Genomic DNA, 21,327 nt, shown 5'->3' on the forward strand with positions numbered 1-21,327 from the left:
TACCATCCAGAAACATCTCATTCATGGTTGATGCTTAATAAATATGTAAGATATGAATGAATAATTTTTACTATTGGGTTTTGAGTTATATTCAGTTTAATAGTTGTCTGCCAGTAGATTAAAATCCCCATGAGCATAGAGATATGAAAGATAATAGTCTATTTGTTCTCCTTAAGGACATGTTCATAGTAAGTGCATTAGTCAAGGTTCCTGAGACAGACACAATAGGATGGATGGATGGATGGATGGATAGGTAGGTAGGTAGACAGACAGACTCTCTTGGTTATGGGGGTTGGCAAATCCAAAATCTGTGCAGAAGGCTGTAAGCTAGATGCTCGTGTTTGTACCGCAGAAAAGCCTGAACTCTCTAGGATATACTATCAGGCTGGGAATTTAGGTGGGGTTTCCTGTTCCAAACATACAGTAGAAGTCTCTCTTCTCTGAGAAACATGATTTTTTTATTAGTACCTTTAACTAATTAGATGATTCTCATCCACATTCCTAGGTAACTCCTCTATTTACTGTCAGCTGATTGTAAATACTAATCACATCTACAAAATACCTTCACAGCAACATCTAGAGTGAAGATGTTGTTAAAATGTTTAACAATGTAATTGAGAACCATAGCCTAGACAAATAGATATATAAAATTTTATCATCACAGTAAGTGACCAACCAATAAATGCTTTTTGAATTAAGCTTCTTATCTTCAGTTCAGAAACTTTTTATTGCTGGTGGTCATTTAAACTCAGTAACTTGAAAATCCTACACCATTGACTTCTAACAACTCTAAATGAAAAATAATGTTCTTTGAAATTCACAAATGAGCTTGCAAGAAAGTGAGAGCATATCCAGAGGCTGAAAATGAAGACAGACTGAATAGTCAGATTAGAAGAGGATATTCTGTCTTAGGAACCTCGGGGCTTAGCTTTTAATACTTGTACAAGACACAGAAGATGGTGACGTGAGTTGTCACAAGACAGGAGGCTTGGAAAGTGGGCATCTGAAAAAACTGAGACCTTTAATAAAATGATTGCTAGAAAAATAGTACTCTCATTTATGTTTATATAAGAAACATGTCTATATATTGGCTCATGATCTTAATAGGAAAAAAATCTCCCTTTGAGAATTCATAAGCAAAAGTCTATTTTCACTTGTGTGTATACAGCCTGGGTGATTTGAGGTCCCACAAGTTCAATATTTAACTAAAGAGTATGCCCATTCAGTTATATCTTAGCAGAAAGTTTGGATCCCTAGAATCCATGTAAATCTGGAGTGAACATCGCAGCTCATGTGTAATTCCAGCCTCAGAGGGCAGAGATGGAATCCCCAGGTGGCTCTTGGGAAAAGCCATCTAGGCAATCTCTGGGAATGCGGAGAGACGATGCCCTGGTGACTAAGATAGAAGAACAGTCAAGGAAGGCTCCCAACGTCAACTGCAGGCTTCATATGTGCCCTGGCATATAGGCACAGATAGTTTTTTCCTGTTTGTTTGTTCCTTTTGTTGTAATTTTGCTGCTTTGGGGATTGAATCCAGTACCTTGTGCATGCTAGACTATCACTGAGTTACGTCCCCAGCTTTTAAAAGAGAAAGTTACACACTAGTGAAGACAGACAGAATTGTGAACAAGAAGGCAAATCTGGATTGTGATAAAAAGAGGAGAACACCATAAAGCAAGATTAAGAGAAAAGGAAGGTAGAATAAGGATCTTAATGCATGTTCAATCATAATTCTTGAAGGAAGGGACAGAGAGAATGGAAGGAGACAGTATTCAGAAGCAATGGCTGAAACTTTTCCAAAACAATACAAGGTACTAAGATGCACATCAGGTTTTAAGGATTCAACAGGGCCACATTTAGACATGTTACAGACTATCAAAGTCAAGAGAAGTCTCAAGAGCACCCAAAGACAAAAGAAACCTCCCAGTGCAGAATCACAATTAGGCTGTGATGCAAGGCCAGAATATTGAGAGAAAAAGGAAGTCACTCTAGAACTTTCACAGTAGCTCAGTTACTTCACTGAAGAATGGGAATATAATAGATACAGATAAGGGCACCAAAGTGACATTTCATAGGTAATTTCTGAAATTAATACATAAACAGTTACTATCAGAAAGCAAATCCAAAAGGAAGTAATAACGTGAAAAAAGCAATAGTTAACAAAGAAATTGGTAAATATGCAAAGATCTAAACCAACAAAACTCAGAAAAATCTTGACTATAGTATAAAACAACAAAAACAGTGCATTCAGAGAGTTTAAAAACAAGATAAGACTAAAATATCCAGCAATGATAGTATGTGTCAGAGAAAAGAGATGAGAGAGAGAGAGAGAGAGAGAGAGAGAGAGAGAGAGAGAGAGAGGAGTGATAAATGTTAAATATCCTAAGATTAGAGAGGGAAGAGCTGCTGCTTAAAGATCGCTAGGTGAGCAGATAAGCACGTGTCAGAACTGAGAATTACCACAAAGAAATAAAATGAATAGCCTAATCAGTAAACAAGTATGAAAAGAAAAGCTGAGAAAGATGAACTCAACATTACTTACCTAAAACAGGCCAAGATGCTTTAATATCCATCGTTGTAAGGATAGACTAGAATATGTTTAAAACGTTAGGAAGAAATGAGTCAGGGCTTTATGTCACTCCATGAATACATGCCATGTGTGAGAAAGGAAGACAGACATAGAATAGTAAATACCACTCACACATATTTATACAAAGTTCCCTGACAAGTAGGTACAACATACAGTTTGTAGGTACAGACACATGTAAGAAAATTTTAAAAATATAGAGAGAGAAATGACAAGATTAACTTGAAATTATTGTCTCTTGTGCAAGAAATATAAACAGTGGGTTTTAATGGTGTATTTCTTTTATAAAAATCTGAAAAGAAAATAAAGAGACATAATAAGATTGATAAAGCCGGGGAGTAGACAGACAAGTCCATGTTCTGTCATTCTTTAAATATTTTTGAGCACTTAAAGCTTATTTGATTTTGATAAGTAATTGGCTGAAGTTTGAAGGAAACTGTGTACCTGGTTGGAAATTATATACTAATTAGTTAACTTTCACTCCCCCCCCCCTTAAGGCAAGCTATACAATGATCTCATAAACTTAAATATCTTCTGCTGAGTCTGGTTACAATTCAAGACTTCAAAAAATAAACAGACTTGCATTTCTCCAAAGTACTATTTCCCTAGGTGATAATTTGCTCTGAGGAAGTCGTACTGAATAAGAACTCAGGTTTATCCAACTTCCAATACTTGATGCCTTATTCAGGTTTGTCCTGACCACAGAAGAGAATTTCATTAAATTTCAATTATGGGAGACTTCAGGCTTAGACTGAAGAGCCTTAACTCTGTGAGGAATGTTTGAGAAAAGAAAAATAGCCTTAAAAGAACATAGCCTAAAGAAGTGAAGTCTCAAAGAGCCTGTTTGCTGTTCCCAAATGGTGGGTGTGGGTAAGAGCAAGGATGAGTAGTCTTATTATGCAATAGGTCCAGAATCAAACAGCAAGTTTCATGATGGGAAATTTCAGCTCAGTCTGAAAGTAAGAGAAAACAAGCCTTAGTCCCATAAGTCCCATTAGTGGCTCTTTCTTTTCACATTGTACTAAAGTAGATTTGATGACCTGGTTCTAAGTTTCCTACAGGGAAACATTAGAGGTAAGCCATTGAGGCCTTCAAGTGACGTTGGCCACATGTGAGGTTGATGATACAAAAAAGAAAATTTTTAACGTCATGTATGGTTTAGGAAAACTTTAAAAGAACGGAATCCAGAACCTAGAGAATAAATAATATCCTTGAAGATATCTCACTTTATGAGAATCCTGTCAGGACTGCTACTTCTCCATCACCCAAATTTGCTTTATAGGTCTAGTCTGCAGGAACAAGTCTCTTGGTCATTGGTAAACTAGGAATCCAAGAGCTGCATCCATCCTGCCATTCAGTCTTGTGCCACTGATGCTTTGTTGCTCCACTGCCACATGTATATCCTGCATGCAACCATAACCATGCCTGCTTATCAGGGCCTTGAGAAGTATATGTTCATATTGCAGCACTTAGTCAACAGTACTGGATGCCTTTCAATATCACATACTGAACTAACATGATACATACTGTTTAATTCCTGGATTGTCAGCACCTCAAGTCTGAGCAAGTCCCTTCACTTACCAATGAAGAAAACTGCCACTCAGATGAATTTCTAAGACATAGCCCCCAGGACTACAGTTAGCATTTACCACTTATTTTCTGTGTTCTCTACACACAAAAAAATCATATGTGTATATCTGAGATATTACATGATAGATAATAAAATTATTTGAAATATCTATCTCCTAACTAAAAGGGTGCAGCAATTATTACAACTAGCTTTTTTTTAAAGATTTATTTATTATGTATGTAAGTACACTGTCACTCTCTTCAGACATATCAGAAGAGGGCATCAGATCCCATTACAGATAGTTGTGAGCACCATTTTGTTGCTGGGAATTGAACTCGGGACTACTGGAAGAGCAGTCAGTGCCATCTCTCCACTGAGCCATCTCTCCAGATTTTAATAAAATATATTAGCTTTTAATAAAATACATGTATATTTATAATCTTAATCATTTTAAGTATATAGCAGTGTTAAATGTATTTATTTTGTTGTACAGCTGATCTCTTCAGAACTATTTTTCGTTTTAGAAAATTGAATCTATATATCTATTAAGCAGCAGTTCCCCCAGTGAACATAAGGAGTTTGAGATATTTATCTGAATAAGATAGATAAAATAAAGACAAATTTAAATTTCTATACATTTGTGTATTGTGACATACAGCTGTAATCCTAGGTCTCAAGAGGCATCGGTAGAAGGATCACAAGTTTCTAAGCTGAGTGCCAGTCTGTTCGGTGGCACACACTTAAAATCTCAGAACATCAGAGGCCAAGGTAGAAGGATTGGAGGTTTGAGATCAGCCTCAGATACAAAGTGAGACCCTGCCTTAAAAAAAATAAAGGAAAGAAAGAAAAAGTTCTATACGACAACAAATGCCAGTGAGGATGTGGTAAGGGTTAAGAAGGAAAGGGAGGAATTCTCTGTGCAGCCAAGGGGTAATATGAATTAGTCCAGCCACTGTGAAGATCAATAGCTGGGTTCTTCAGAACAACTGAACATAGAACTACCATATGATCCAGCTGTATTCCTGAGGATGCTTGAAGGAATCTAAGTCACATAATAGAGATATCTATATATTTAGGTTGCTGGCTGTCCTAAGTCAGGGTTTCAATTGCTGTGAAGAGACACAGTGAGTTTATAAGCAACTCTTACAAAGAAAAGTATTTAGTTGGAATTCACTTATATATAGTTCAGAGGTTTGGTCCATTATCATGGCGGGAAGCATGGTGGCACACAGGCAGACATGGTGCTGGAGAGATAGCTGAGAGTTTTACATCCAGATCAGCAGGAAGAGAGAGAAAAACTGAGCCTGGCTTGAATACTTGAAACCTCAAAGTCCACTCCCAGTGACACACTTCTTCCAATAAGGCCACACCTCCTAATAGTGACACTCCCTGAGCTTATGGGGGGGTGAGCATTTCATCCAAAACACAGTGGCAGTATTATTAATCAGATCAACCTAGATATTCATCAGTGGATAAAGAAAATGTGGTATATATACTCAATGGGGTTTTATTTGACCAGAAAGAAGAACATGAGTGTGTAATTTGCAGGAAACTAGATGGCACAAAAATTCTATTGGACAAGATAAGCCAGACTTAGAAAAACAAATATTCTATGAGAGAGAGACCATTGAGAAAAGGAAGGGGGTCCAGTATGAGCTGAAAATGGAGACATGGGACAGTAATGGATGGGGGGGAGATATGATCAAAGTACATTATATACAAGCATGAAAATGCAATAGTGAACCCACCACTTTGTTCAGTTAATGTACACTAATGAAAACTTAAAGTTTGGGATGTTTTTCTTTTGTAAGCCACTGTGAGAAAAAAAAAAGAAAATTAACAGTTATAAAAGTTGCCTGTTAGTCAGAAAAGTATCAGATTGTACATAAAGGAGTTGGCTGTCTCTACTAGCATGCATAAGTAAGCTTTTTAAAGCGATGGGCTCTTTTAGAAGTCATGTTTACTTGGAAATGTGTGTTCAAATATTAATGGGCATTGTTATGATCAATTATTTAAAGTATCAAATAAATGGAAAACTAGCATAAATATCTTAGAAAGTGAATATCTTAGAAAATTACTAGTAAGTTCTGAGACTTTCTAGTGGATGCCCATTAAAAGTTCCATTTGTTGATATTATTGTTGAATTTGTTTGTTTATTTGAGACACAGTTTCACTACATAGACCAGGCTAACCTTGAACCAAAAGAGTTTGTTCAGAGATGGTGAATGCCACTAGGCCTGGCTAAAGGTTTGGTTTTTGTTTTTCTAAGTAATGCTGTGTGTTGGAAGCATTGTGAAGTAAGTGAGTTCAGGGGTAGTGCTCCTTCCTCATCAGTTCTTACATGAAAATCGAGTAAGATGGATAAAGTGCTTAACTCAGAAACCAATGCTAAATATGTAGTAAAACACTATCCATTATTGACTTTATTGTACTTAAGATACTCTAGTGCCTGTGCATGGGTAAGGATTCCACTGTGCTTCTGCTAACATCATTTCCTTTTTAGTCCTTATGTTACAACTAGGTGAGACCTTTCCTTATCTGATGCCTGGTGGACAGTTGAGCCTTTAATAGGTGCCCAATCTAGTAGATCTTCTTTGAAAGAGTAAATGAATGAGAATTATCATATTTAAAGAGTTTATAGAATATGTTTCACTATAACAGTACTAAACAATCCTCTTCAAATAAATATGTTCGAAGACTAAAAGGGGTACGTCTTCAGGATTGGGTTGGTTCTTAGAACTTCTCTTCAGGGCTTGTTGAGTGTGAGGATTGTTTCGGATCATTAGCAGTGGCTAGAAGTAAAGACACATTGACAAAGAAGAGAGCCAGACCAGGCCCCGGCATGAATTTCCCATTATACCAACATTCCCACAAGATTCCCATGGTGCGATCTTGTCCACTTTTCTCCTCTAAGCTTCAGTTTCTCCATCCGTGACGATGAGAAGAAGGCACCTAAATATGGTCTCTCTTTCCTGTTGCTATACTCAAGTGCATCTGGGACACCATGGCACATGTCTTCCAGGACAGTGCCAGGTCTCCTTCCAGCCTGCCAGCATCAGTTGTGAAGACTGCATCTCCCCCCGAAGTGATGCCAGCTGGAAAATTGTGGAATGGAATGTGCCACCTGCGCTGGGATTTGGAAATCCAAAGCATTATTGCTTTGAGATATGAAAATGTTTCTGCTGAGCTATGCGAGTGAGTGGGCTGACAGTGCCAGCCACCGCAGCTTACACTTGGCCTGAGAAAGGAGGCTCGAGCCTCCTCTGCTAATGAGAGTAGAGCATGGGGAGAGAGAGCACCCTGCGTCTTTGCATTTGCTCTGTGAATCATGGCCTGGTGATTCAGCAGCCTAAGAAGCAACACACCCATGAAGCGACAGAAAGCCAGCGTCACTGCGCTCTGCAATGCTAGGCCTTTCCCGGTCCTTGTTTCACAAGTGCTCCAGAAAGTAATCAGGATCTCTGTTCGACTTTAGTGTCCGGTTTTGGGGAGAATTACCTTCTCGCTGTAAAGAGGGGTGGGAAGGAACGTGGTCAGCCTCTGTTAGGTTTTTCCTAACAGGATAGGAATTTAACACAGGGCAAGATGAGCAACAACCTGCCTTGTTGATGCTGTGTTGTTGTTGTTGTTGCTGTAATATTGTTTTAGGGTCATGTCGTTCACACTGTCTTCAGATTTGTGATTTTCTGGCCTCTGCCTCCTGATGCTGGGATGACAGGTGTGTGCTATTAGACTAGGATCTATTGTTAGATCTTGAAGTAGTCAAACATTTCCTTTCTGTGAGCCTGCTATTAGAAGTTAAAAAGCCCCTAGGCAGAATCTTCTCTTAGAAAGCTGAGAGGAGATGGTGTTCTTGTTATAATGAGAATAAAATTACAAGCCTTTCATTAACTGCTATGTTAATTTATACCTGAAATAGAACATTAGGGGCTAGGGATGTACCTCATGGCAGAGTGCTAGCCCAGCACATACAAGGCCCTAAGTTTGTTCCAAAGAAGCAACAAGCCCTGTCCCCATGTTCCAAAAAACAAAGAAACAAACAAGCAAATAAAAACCAATTAAGTTAGAATTCAGCCCTGTCATATGTTAGAGTAAGTGTTCATTATAAATGTTTATTTTTTACACTTGTTTGAGCTGAGCATAAGATAAATACAGCAATTCCCATAACAGCAAAGTTCTTGCTATAATGTTCTTTACCTGTGTCTTTTTATCTCTGTCTCTCTGTCTCTGTCTCTCTCTCTGTCTCTGTCTGTCTGTCTGTCTCTCTCTCTCTCTCTCACACACACACACATACACACACACACACAGTGGGAAACAGAATTGGCTCACATACATATGGAGATTAAAAAGGTCTCAGATTTGCAGTTGGCAATCTGGAGACACTGGTGCGCCAGTAGAAGTTTCAGCCTGTGTTTAGAAGCAACTTGGTGACAGTCTAACAGACACACACACAGAGAGACACACATACACACACACAGAGAGGGAGAGAGAGAGAGTTAGAAGACAATATGCTTTACTTAGTCTACTGATTCAAATGCTAATCTGATCTAAAACCACTTTCACGTGTTAAGAAATACTGTTTAAACAAATAACCGGGCACCTAGTACCCTACTCAAGTTGACACATGAAATCATCTGTCATAGGCATGAGTCACATAAAGTAGAAAGGAGTGAGGGTGAGCTGTTGAACAATGGGACTTGTAAGCTCTTTGAGAAACACATATCCTTCTCAGGAGGCTCATGATACGGCGGGAAGGAGGAGAACGTAGCCTGTCTTTATACTTCATAGGTTCTTCTTTTTCACACCCTTTATCCCCAGCCCCCAGTTTCGCCACTATCACCAGATAGGAGAGAAAGAAGGATAGTGGGGGGAGAGATCCATAAATCTAGCTTCTTTCCTATTGTTTCTTCTTTGAGCATGACTACTAACAACTGAGACCATCAACCAACAACCACATCTCTTAGGGCTCTAGCATTTATATACCCTCTGAAAAGTTCCCAGAATTTCAATTGTAACACAATCACAGAAACTATTTGCAGCTGGTAAAATCACACTTCTGCTAAAGCACGAGGCAAATTATGGTCCACTGCTTCGGACAGTCTGAAGCAGCCCCATGTCCCCACACCTGGGATTAAAATGAAAACACATTCTTATAATATTTCTGTATTTTTAAAGAAACCAAAATTCCAAAATTGTCACTACAGAGGTAAATATGTGGAAATTTAGCTAGTGACACTAGTTCATGTCTACTTAAAATGACAAGTGGATGGGTTTCATATTAGGCTTTATTTAAATAAAAAACTATTTCATGTGTATGGGTGTTTAGCCTGCCTGTATGTCTATGCACCATGAGCATGCAGTGTCAGAAGAGGTCAGAAAAAGGTGTCGGATCCTCTGGAACTGGGTCTACAGATGGTTGTGAGCTGCTATTAGGTGTTGAGGAACTAAGAGCAGCCTGTTCTCTTAGCCACCAGGCCATATCTCCAGGTCCTCATATTAGGCTTTTAAATAAAAAGAAAGTAAGAAAGAAAGGAAGGAAGGAAGAAAGAAAGAGAGAGAGAGAGAGAGAGAGAGAGAGAGAGAGAGAGAGAGAGAGAGAGAAAGAAAGGAAGGAAGGAAGGAAGGAAGGAAGAAAGAAAGAAAAAAAAAGTTACTGTAGGAAGAAGAGATGGGAACTTTAAAGGATGATGGCAGTGTGACTTTGCAGAGGACAGGGGCACAGTGGTGGTAACTGGGAGGTGATAGGTGAATAACTGGATGGTAGGCAAGGGCCAATATGAATGCTTATGCAGGGTTTTCATGGGGCCAGTGGTGACTGGAAAGCCTCCTCCTCTGCTTTGCAAGCCAAGTGCCCCGGTACAGAAGCGTGTCCCGCACAAGCCCCCGAAGAGAAGGGTGCATTCTCCTAGTTCCCTCAGCCAGGCATGAGTTTGAAATAAAGTGGTAGGGTCACGGTGGAGGGCAGTTCTTGGTGTCTAGATTGCTGTTGAAGGATAGAAATGTGGCCTACAGTGGCAGTGACTGTTGGTGTGGTTTGTAACCCTCCATGGGAGGCAAACCTGGAGTTTCTCAATGTCAGGGGCCCTGTTTATCTTACATTAAATGCATCCCTATCTTTTGAAAATTACTGGCTTAATTGTGTAAGCCAGTCATGGAAAGAGAATCTGTCCCATGACTCCAAAGCATTCTGTTCTGTGGCTCCACTATAATTACAAGCAAATGCATCCAATCTTCCCATCACGTGCTCTCCCGAGTCACAGAGAGGTTTTTCCCCTAATTTTGATAATCTTGTTATCTTGTAAGGCCGCATCATTTAACTATTCCCCAAAATAGATATCTTCAGAAAAATCTGCTCAGGAAAACTGATTTGTTCCCAACTGAAGTCACAACTGAGTGCTTACTAGGAAATTCATTATTTTCAGAGCTTTGGAGTTGATGTTTTCCTTAAGGGGTCTCATCTGCTAGCTCAGGCTTGACACCCTCCTGAAGATCACTTGAAGGAATTGAATAAACTCAGGAAAAAAGGACTAAGTGCAGATCCTCAGTTGCTTTTAAGCTCAGAGCTCTGTCAGGTTGAGCCGGGTTGCCCTCTCTGGTATTAATATCCATGTGTTTATCTGAAGCCAATTCAATAACTTTGTAAACATTTCCTGAGTGTTTGCTTTATGCCAAGCAGTAGAACAGGCAATGGATATACAAAAATGTGTAGCACACAGCCTGTCAGACAGAGATGCCCCGGCTCTAAACATGATCGTCAAAAGAGCCTTTGATTTTGTTAACTTGTGACACCCACAACTAATAATTTTAAGCAAGCCAGTTAATTCATTTCAGACTCATTTCCCCCATATAATCAGTAACATCTGGGTGGCTTTGCTGTAGGAGGCTCTAAATATCGTGGGGATGAATTTAGGTTAGGGTGGGTGACGTGTAGCCATCCAGTCTTTCTCCTCCCTCCATCCTCAGGCCTTCAGTTTGAAGAAGGATTACTACTGTAGTTTCCTAAAACCATAGCTATTGCATTGGATTCTGGTTTTCTCTTTATATCTACCTGCGTAGTGTTGATGGTATAGAATACAAGGCATAGTACACTGTATCACTAAATCCCACAGCTTGAGAAGACAGAGTGGGGCAGTGAGAAGCCTTCTGTACTGACTTCCCAATACGCTCGCTGTTGATAGCATTAGTTTTTCATTTTTCTCTCAGTCTTTTTGTTATTGCTAGGACATCTCAGAATTATCTTGAGGGAATAATTTTCTGCCATTAGGGCTACTTTACCAGGTTGTGGTTGAACAGTGGTTAATAATATTCTGAGACTCCCCCCCCCCAAATGTGTTTTCTTACACTTAGTCACATTAAAACTCCTCTGCCACTTTTCTGCCCACGTGCACATCTTCGTTCAGTTTACCCCTAATCAGCTTGGCATTTTAATCCCTGAGAACACTGAATGCCATCTGCAAACTTGGCAGTTTCCCCGTGCACTCTCTTCCAAATCATTTATATGAATGTTGACTAAGCTGTCAGTCCACTTGCTCTATCTAAACAGTGCCATCCTTGCTGTGTTTGATCCAATGACTCACAGAATGAATGATACAAAACCAACCCCCAAACATTGCATTTACTCAGGCCTATGCCAGTGTCTTCCTGTTCTTAATTTCTTATTCCTAAATCAAATGCCCACAACAGGCACTTTCCCATATACTGAAAGAAATTCATTCTATCCAAATCCAAATTTGAGTTAATAATCTCTTCACTGACATAAGGCCCAGCCTGACTATCTTATGGTTCACTTGTGGTCTCTGTTCCAGGACATTTGCAGTGGAGTTCTGTGTCCCTTTCTTTCATTAAGTCCTGGTTTTCAGTGCCAATGTCATATCTTGGCACTCAGTAGAGGCAGGAAGATCAAGAGTTCAAGGCCAGCCTGAGCTATCTCAGCCACTGTCTACCAACAAGCAATAAGCCAACAACCTTAAGCCATAGTCCCAGGAACAACTATGTGAAGGCCTGACCTGACAAAACAGTGGTGAGTTTTGAGGCTAACATTTTCTGCAGTAAGAATAAATATATATAATATAGTATAATACAATACATATAATATTTATATTTAATTGGGGGTTGGAGAAATGGCTCAGTAGTTAAGAGTACTTGTTACTCTTGCAGAGGGTGGAACTTCAGTTCCCAGCACCCACATCAGGCTGTTCACAACTGCCACATCTGCTGAGCATTCAACTTCCTTTCTGGCTTCTTTCAGTGCTGTGTATGCTGCGCTCTCTCTCTCTCTCTCTCTCTCTCTCTCTCTCTCTCTCTCTCTCTCACATACACACACATACACACACACACACACACACACACACACACACACACACACACAATCTTAGCTGGCCCTTAAGTTTCACATACTCCGCCTGATGTACGAGGGTCCATTCCTCTGCTAAGCCAAAGTGAGCTGTATTCATTCCTGCAGTATCTGGAGCCTTCCTCACGCCTTTGCCTCCACAGTTCTTCAGTCTGTGTCTTCCCGAGGTTTCCCATCCAGGCTCATCCCTACTTCTCTAATGGAGGAACCGGAACTGCTCTTTGATTTGAGTTTCCATGGTGCCTGTTTGTGCTTCTGTTGCTTATTTCCTGCACCACCATTTTGTATGGTTGTTTATGTTTCCTCATTAACCCGTGAAAGGAAACTCATTTATGTGCCTGGAAGTCTGAGAAAGCTTTCTGAGTTATATGAACCTTTTGTTTTTATGTAGTTGTTGTGATTATGTGCTTTAAATTTTAAATATTTGTAAAGAGAAGACTGAAAAGTGGAAATGTGATTGTTAGTTTTAAATCTTAAGACCTGTAAGGAACCTTAGCAGTCACCCATTGATATTGGTCTTCTGTAGATGTTTTTGTCTACCCGACAACTGCTAACACCCCACCACTCCCACCCGCACTTACCTCTGGCTACTTAGCAAGTTCTTGCTGAATTTACTGACATGCCACCACGCCCCACCCTATGACTGTTTTTGCATCTGTGTGTGTGTGTGTGTGTGTATGTGTATTGCAAAGTGTTATTTCTCTAGGGAGAGCTCTCTACAGATGTGTGTGTTTTAGAAGAAACAATTAATGTCTCGGTGGGTAAAGGTGCTTGCCATCAGACTTGATGACAAAAGTCAGATCCTCAAAATCCAAGGAGGAAGGACAGAACTGACTCACCTGGATGACAGACCGCTGACCTGCTCATGCAGGCTGTGGACATGTGACCCCCTACCCCAACCCCAGCCTTACAATAAATAAAATTAAAGAAAGAAGGAAATATTTAAAACAACAACAAAATCCTAGTGCTACTCTTTTGTTGTACTAGGGATAGAGCCCCAGGACCATGATCATGTCAGGCAAGAAGTGCACCCTCAAGCTCGCAAGGCCCACCCCACAGTCAGGAGGAATAGCGATTGTGGGAGTCACCAAGCAGTAAGCTAAAACTGCAAGGCACAACTCTCCAGTAGGTGGCAGCAGGAACTCACAAACTCAGCAGATCAGGCCCACAGACTGGATTTTACCTTTCTTTCCTCTTCTCTCTCTCTCTCTCTCTCTCTCTCTCTCTCTCTCTCTCTCTCTCTCTCTCTCTCTCTGTGTGTGTGTGTGTGTGTGTGTGTAAACAGGAATCCTGTATTTCCAGTTTTTCAAAAGAACAAGTCACTGAGAAGCAGAAACAAGCACTTGGTTGGAGATAAATGTCTAGACAAGTGCTAGGCATCTATTAAATCCTTGGCTATTTCTAAAGCTCTAGGAGATTTTCTATGAGCCTTCTGGAGCCTACCCATGCCTCATTAGCAGTTCGGTTCAGCTTGAAATTTGGTTCTTGTGCAAATGTCAGTCATTTGGGGAGGATTTAGATTAGGCTACTTTTTGGCCCCTATAGATAGAGTTTGAAAGCATGTTTTCCTGTGTGCAAGGGTATGGGCAAAAGAACCTGATAGTCTGGCACTGGCACATGAGGAGAGACATGTAGGCCTTCAGAGACAGACTGGGTCCTTTTTGTTGTGACAATGGCTTCTGGTTTTCTATGTTAGCTGTCCACAAACCAGAACTCCTACCATCTTCAGTGACCAAGCAGTTCCTGATTGTGAGCCCTCTAACTGAGAGATGGATGAAGAATTTGGACATTTAAGACATAGTGATTATAATTGTACAGTCCTAAGTTCAGAACATGCAGTCACACAACAGAACGGAGTAAATATTTTAAATCTGAAAGATTCTGGAAAATCCAGGATTTATACAAGGGATGGTCTGAAGTGATAGTGTATCCGTGGGGCAGGCATCCAACTATTAGACAACTGCCTTTGAAAGGTGGTATTAGATGATCCTGCATTGAGCCAAGTGTCATGAGCAGACAACGCATATGGTAATAGTCCAGAAGATGAGGAAATCACATTGGTTACATTAATATAAACAATATCTGCTGTTGTCTAACTGTAATTCACATTTCCATAGAGTTTCAGAGCTCCCAAAACACTTCCATCAGATTCCATTTCTTTTTTTTTTTTCCATTTTTTATTAGGTATTTAGCTCATTTACATTTCCAATGCTATACCAAAAGTCCCCCATACCCACCCACCCCCACTCCCCTACCCACCCACTCCCCCTTTTTGGCCCTGGCGTTCCCCTGTACTGGGGCATATAACGTTTGTGTGTCCAATGGGCCTCTCTTTCCAGTGATGGCCGACTAGGCCATCTTTTGATACATATGCAGCTAGAGTCAAGAGCTCCGGGGTACTGGTTAGTTCATAATGTTGTTCCACCTATAGGGTTGCAGATCCCTTTAGCTCCTTGGGTACTTTCTCTAGCTCCTCCATTGGGAGCCCTGTGATCCATCCATTAGCTGACTGTGAGCATCCACTTCTGTGTTTGCTAGGCCCCGGCATAGTCTCACAAGAGACAGCTACATCTGGGTCCTTTCGATAAAATCTTGCTAGTGTATGCAATGGTGTCAGCGTTTGGATGCTGATTATGGGGTGGATCCCTGGATATGGCAGTCTCTACATGGTCCATCCTTTCATCTCAGCTCAAAACTTTGTCTCTGTAACTCCTTCCATGGGTGTTTTGTTCCTAATTCTAAGGAGGGGCATAGTGTCCACACTTCAGTCTTCATTCTTCTTGAGTTTCATGTGTTTAGCAAATTGTATCTTATATCTTAGGAATCCTAGGTTTGGGGCTAATATCCACTTATCAGTGAGTACATATTGTGTGAGTTCCTTTGTGAATGTGTTACCTCACTCAGGATGATGCCCTCCAGGTCCATCCATTTGCCTAGGAATTTCATAAATTCATTCTTTTTAATAGCTGAGTAGTACTCCATTGTGTAGATGTACCACATTTTCTATATCCATTCCTCTGTTGAGGGGCATCTGGGTTCTTTCCAGCTTCTGGCTATTATAAATAAGGCTGCTATGAAGATAGTGGAGCATGTGTCCTTCTTACCAGTTGGGGCATCTTCTGGATATGTGCCCAGGAGAGGTATTGCTGGATCCTCCGGCAGTACTATGTCCAATTTTCTGAGGAACCGCCAGACTGATTTCCAGAGTGGTTGTACAAGCCTGCAATCCCATCAACAATGGAGGAGTGGGCACAGGGGGAAAATTCCTGAATAGAACAGCAATGGCTTGTGCTGTAAGATCGAGAATCGACAAATGGGACCTCATAAAATTGCAAAGCTTCTGTAAGGCAAAAGACACTGTCAATAAGACAAAAAGTCCACCAACAGATTGGGAAAGGATCTTTACCTATCCTAAATCAGATAGAGGACTAATATCCAATATATATAAAGAACTCAAGAAGGTGAACTCCAGAAAATCAAATAACCCCATTAAAAAATGGGGCTCAGAGCTAAACAAAGAATTCTCAGCTGAGGAATACCGAATGGCTGCGAAGCACCTGAAAAAATGTTCAGCATCCTTAATCATCAGGGAAATGCAAATCAAAACAACCCTGAGATTCCACCTCACACCAGTCAGAATGGCTAAGATCAAAAATTCAGGTGACAGCAGATGCTGGCGTGGATGTGGAGAAAGAGGAACACTCCTCCATTGTTGGTGGGATTGCAGGCTTGTACAACCATTTCTTTTTTTAAACTTATTTTTATGAGTATATATTAGTTATGTGTAATGATGGGTTTTGGCATGAAACTTTCACACATGGATATATGTTCTGACCATATTCACACACATCTGTTACCATCTCTTATCTCACTCTCATACCCATAATTCTCTTCATAGCATCTGCATGCCAGACATTATCAAATATGGTAAAATACATAAAGCATTTAGTGTTTGGTTCTCAGCAAGTCTTTACTGCTAATTATTAAGTTGTCATTAGCTCCCCCACCCACATTTGTTTTGTTTTCTTTTGTTTTGAGATAAAGTCTTAATATGTTGCCCAGGTTAATCTCAAACTTTTGGGTGCAAGCCATCTCCCACCTCCCCCATCATGCACCACTAAAGATATTCTTTTCCTTGAATAACAAGAGTTATATCTAGACGCCTCTGCTCGTTTTAGTAATAAGGGGAGATGTTTTATTACCTGGCCCGTTAAGGAAGCTGCAAGCTGTTAAACTCCCATGGATCCCCAGCTGCTAGGCTTATTAAGAAAATGTTACAATGGGGGGAAATTGACAACACAGGCAATACAGATATTTTTAGTTTGTGCTGCAAGGGTGTACATCTTGGGTTCTGTTTAGGATTGAGCACAAGGGTATGAATCTGGATTATTTTATAAGATTGTCAATCAGAAATCCATGCTAAGTGCTTACTCTGTTGCCGTCTTATGTAAGGGATAGTATGAGAAAACCAAGGTAGGTGAAATACATTTCCAAACTTTCAAACTTTGTTAGGAGGGAAGTAGTTTGATAATTCTGTAAGAAGCTGTGTCCATTTCTTGCATCAGGAATTCTACAGAAATTATTTCCCATGTCTACATATTAAAATGTAAACCATGTAGCACCAGTGAGGCAAAGCCAAGAATGTGGAGATCTACTCACTAGTAAACATCCATTAAGCCACCATATAGAGAGAGCCTTCCATGCAGCTGTTACAGGGATCCCACTGCTGGGTGCATAAAAGCCTATCACTGAGACACACTCTGGAGAGAAAATTAAGGCCCGAAAAAGTTTTTGTAGCAAGATGCCATATGTGTGTGCTTAGAGCACACAGTCATGTTTACACCCCCACCCTACTTGGGAGGGCATGCTGGCAAACGACAGCGGGATTGTATGTGTTAAGAGATGAATGGAAAAATGGACCATTTACATTTTTATCATTTTATGTAGTTTTTGAATATGGATTGAATAATTTAGCAATATAAACAACTTTGGTATTATTTGTTTAAATATAGGATTCTTTCCAAAGGCCACCCAGCCAGGAAAGGGTGCAGCCAAGGCTGCAGAGCATCTGTCCTCTGGATCCTTGCACACTGCTTCCTGCTAGCACCCCCTTAAGTTCAGGAGGTGTTTCTGTCATTTGCTAGTAAGTTATAGAACTTATTCCATTAAATTATTTCTAGAAAACTAATCAGAAGGTCCAGGGCCCAGCTGCTTCAACAATGTGTTCATCCTCTAGAAGAGGGGTTTGCACCTTGTCTGTTACCATCTTGGCTCTTTTATGATGATAACATTGTAGCTTAGCCAGGAAAAAATCAGTGACCCTGAACTAGGAAACACAAACCGAGATTTCCAACAGCACAAATTACCTTAAGGAAAAGGCATTAGGATAGCTTGCGAGGTTGGGGTGGAGGAAAGGCATGAAAATAGTTCCATTAGCCAACTTGGTCAGTGGGCAGGTGCAGGAAGTGGCAGATAATCCCAGCCAAGATCTATAAATATACCCCAGTATCACTATTCAAAACCCACAAAATAAATGAGCAAGTTAGAAAACTTGGCAGCATGTAGAATCTAGATGCAAACCCTCAGTTCTCAGTTAACTCACGATGTTTTCTGTGAGTCGGCATGCTGTTGAACTGTTTGGGGTTTCTGTTTCCCCAGCAGTCCAGTGGTCAGGAAGCATTCTCTCTTAGCTCCTTCACAGAGTTGTGAGAAACTAGTATGTCAAAGAACAACCTTTGAAAGTGCTAACCTTCACAGGGAATGAAGGTCTCTGACACTAATCTTACAGAAAAGCTATTTGAGACTTGAAGGTAGGAGGAAGCATCAAGAGAGCATTTGTGATAGCAGTGCAGGCATACAACCAAAGAAAAGCCATCTTGTTGGTCATTTATTTTAGTTCGGCTTATGATTATAAGCAAAGACTGACTGAGCCCAGTATCTGCAGAGCAGTGACAGTGCCATGCATAGACAGAACTGTCAAGAGAGTGGCATGTGCTACAGGGGCATGCTGAGCTATGAATGTTGATCAGGGCCCTGGAAGCAAACTGATGTGAAACTTAGGAAGGAATTAGGGCAGAGGTGGGGGTTGGACTTAGTGATCCAACTCCAGGATGGCCCAGTGCCTCAGAGGAGCAATTTCAGGGTGGCCAGGGACTTGGATAGCACAAATGACAACTTCCTAGAACGGTCTGTTCCAGAATCCATAGAGCAAAGGAAATAGCCTGGCCTTATCCTGAGTAAGTTGACAGGAACCAGGAAAGGAAGTATTTGTGGTGGGACAAGTACTTATAGCATCATTAAGTCTCTTCTGAGTAGAAAAAAATGGGAAAAAAAACTTGGTGCAGCACATGTGGTAAGTCAGTTTCCATGGCGTGGGAGAGCGGGAGGAACACAGCAGCAGAGGAAGATGGTGCTGGGTGGCATGGGGCACTGCACTCAGGGTCCTGTGTGGCTGTGCCACTAACATGCTAATGACCTTGGAAATGTCATTTTCTTCCTGAGAATTTTGAATTTTTTTTTTTTTGTTTCAAAGAGTTTTCTTCCTATCTGGTCAGTTATTATGAGGATTAAGTATTCTTTTAAAACAAACAAACAAACAAACAGGCCGGGCAGTGGTGGCACACGCCTTTAATCCCAGCACTTGGGAGGCAGAGGCAAGCAGATTTCTGAGTTTGAGGCCAGCCTGGTCTGCAAAGTGAGTTCCAGGACAGCCAGGGCTATAAGAGAAACCCTGTCTCAAAACAAACAAACAAACAAACATTTTAAAAATTATATAATTTCTTTATTTACATTTCAAATGTTAACCCCTTTCCTGGCTTCCCCTCCAAAAACCCCTATCCCTTCTCCCTCCCCCTGCTCACCAACCCACCCACTCCTGCTTCCTGGCCCTGGCATTCTTCTACACAGGGGCATGGAACCCAAGGACCAAGGGCCTCTCCTCCCATTGATGTCTGACTAGGCCATCCTCTGCTACGTATGCAGCTGGAGCCATGGGTCCCTCCATGTATACTCTTTGGTTGGTGGTTTAGTCCCTGGGAGCTCTGGGGGTACTAGTTGGTTCATATTGTTGTTCCTCCTATGGGGCTGCAAACTCCTTCAGCTCCTTGAGTCCTTTCTCTGGCTCCTTCATTGGGGACCTTGTTTTCAGTCCAATGGATGGCTGTGAGCATCCACCTCTGTATTTGTCAGGCACTGGTAGAGCCTCTCAGGGGACAGCTATGGATTAAATATTCTTATAAGCAACTAGCATACAGCTCCTAGAACACAATGCAAAATAAAATATTGGTGTATTCCTTTATTTTGAGAAGAGGTTCAGAAAACCTCCAATGGAACAAGCCAGTTGGGAATGTAGAGCTCAGGGGAAAAGCAGGCATGATTTAGTCTACTAGGCGCAGGTACCCAGCCCATCTTTACAAACAGAGAACAAAGCCAAAATAGCAGAGAAGAAAAATCTTATAGAGGGAAGGAAGATTAGAGGCAGGAAAGAGAAAATATAACTGTGCAAGAATGTAGTCTCCTCATACAGGCCTGATGCCGTTAATGCATAGGATGAAGTTCCTCTCAACCTGACAGATTGGGAAGACACTGGACTGCATAACTCAGCATCACTTGTTTTCCCTGTGATACAGGCTGAGTTTTATGTTTGGTTGTAGCTGTTTTCCTTGGTTGTCAGCTCTCCTGATATGTATATGAAGAAATCAAGCATTAATAGCAATCTCTCTCTCCTCTCTCCTCTCTCTCTCTGTCTCTCTCTCTCTGTCTGTCTCTCTCTCTCTCTCTCGTTCATTCTGTTCTGATTCCATCTTTAAAAGAAAGAAAGATTCCTCTCTTTATCCCAACCACTGTGTCCCCTCCCCCCTCCACTCCTCCCAGCTCTCAGCTCTCTCACCTCACTTCTTCCCCATATCTGCTTCCCCTCCATCTCCCATCACAAAAGAGCAGGCCTCCAAGAGACAATAACCAAACAGAACAAAACAAAAAGGCAAGGCAAAAGTCCTTACACTGAAGCTGGAGAGGCAACTAAACAGAGGAAAAGACTCTAAAGAGCAGGCAAAAGAGTCAGAGACACACCCGCTCCCACAGTTAGGAGTTCCACACAAACACCAAGCTAATAGCAAAAACATATATACAGAGGACCTGGTACAGACCCATGCAGGCCTGTGCTTGCTACTTCAGTCCCTGTGAGCCCCCATGAACCCTGCTTAGTTGATTCCGTGGTTCCTGGTGTCCTCCATTCCTTCTGACTCCTATAATCTTCCCTCCCCTCTTCAGGGATTCCTCAAGCTCCAAGGGTAGGGACCCAATGGAGATATCTAATTTAGACTTTCTCCTCAAGTTTGGCTGTGGGTCTCTGCATCTACTCCTATCTACTGCTGGAGGAAGCATCTGTGAATATAACAGAATACCATTAGGAATCATTTCATTGATTTTTTTTTTTTAAAGATACATCTTGTTTGGCTCTACCCTAGGTCTCTGGGATATCCAGTCTCTGGTTTTTGGCCATCCAAGCAGTGTTGGACATGTGCTCCCTCTCATGGAGTGGGCCTTAAGTTAAATTAGACATTGGTTGGCCACTTCCACAAGTTCAGTGTCATGATTGCCCCAGAACATCTTGCATGCAGGACAGATTGTAGGTCAAAGGTTTTGTGGTCCAGTTGGCGTTCATGATTCTCTTTCTGTCACCCACAGAGTACCTTCCTGCACCAAAGACACTAAGAACACAGGGGCGAAGGCTCCACGATTAACCTTTCCATGTTCAATGAGCTGTGTGGATGTCCTCTGCAATGGGACCTCACTGTCTGTCTGCGAAGAGTAGCC

General features: G+C 41.2%; 1 protein-coding gene across 2 annotated transcripts in view; it reads left to right on the forward strand.

The window, feature by feature from the left end:
* Positions 1 to 21,327, forward strand: part of Syn2 (synapsin II) — a 147,725-nt gene that overhangs the window by 79,188 nt on the left and 47,210 nt on the right. The gene's annotated exons all lie outside the window — the stretch shown is intronic.

Source organism: Mus musculus, chromosome 6 (assembly GCF_000001635.26).
Source record: "Mus musculus strain C57BL/6J chromosome 6, GRCm38.p6 C57BL/6J".
NCBI lineage: Eukaryota > Metazoa > Chordata > Mammalia > Rodentia > Muridae > Mus > Mus musculus.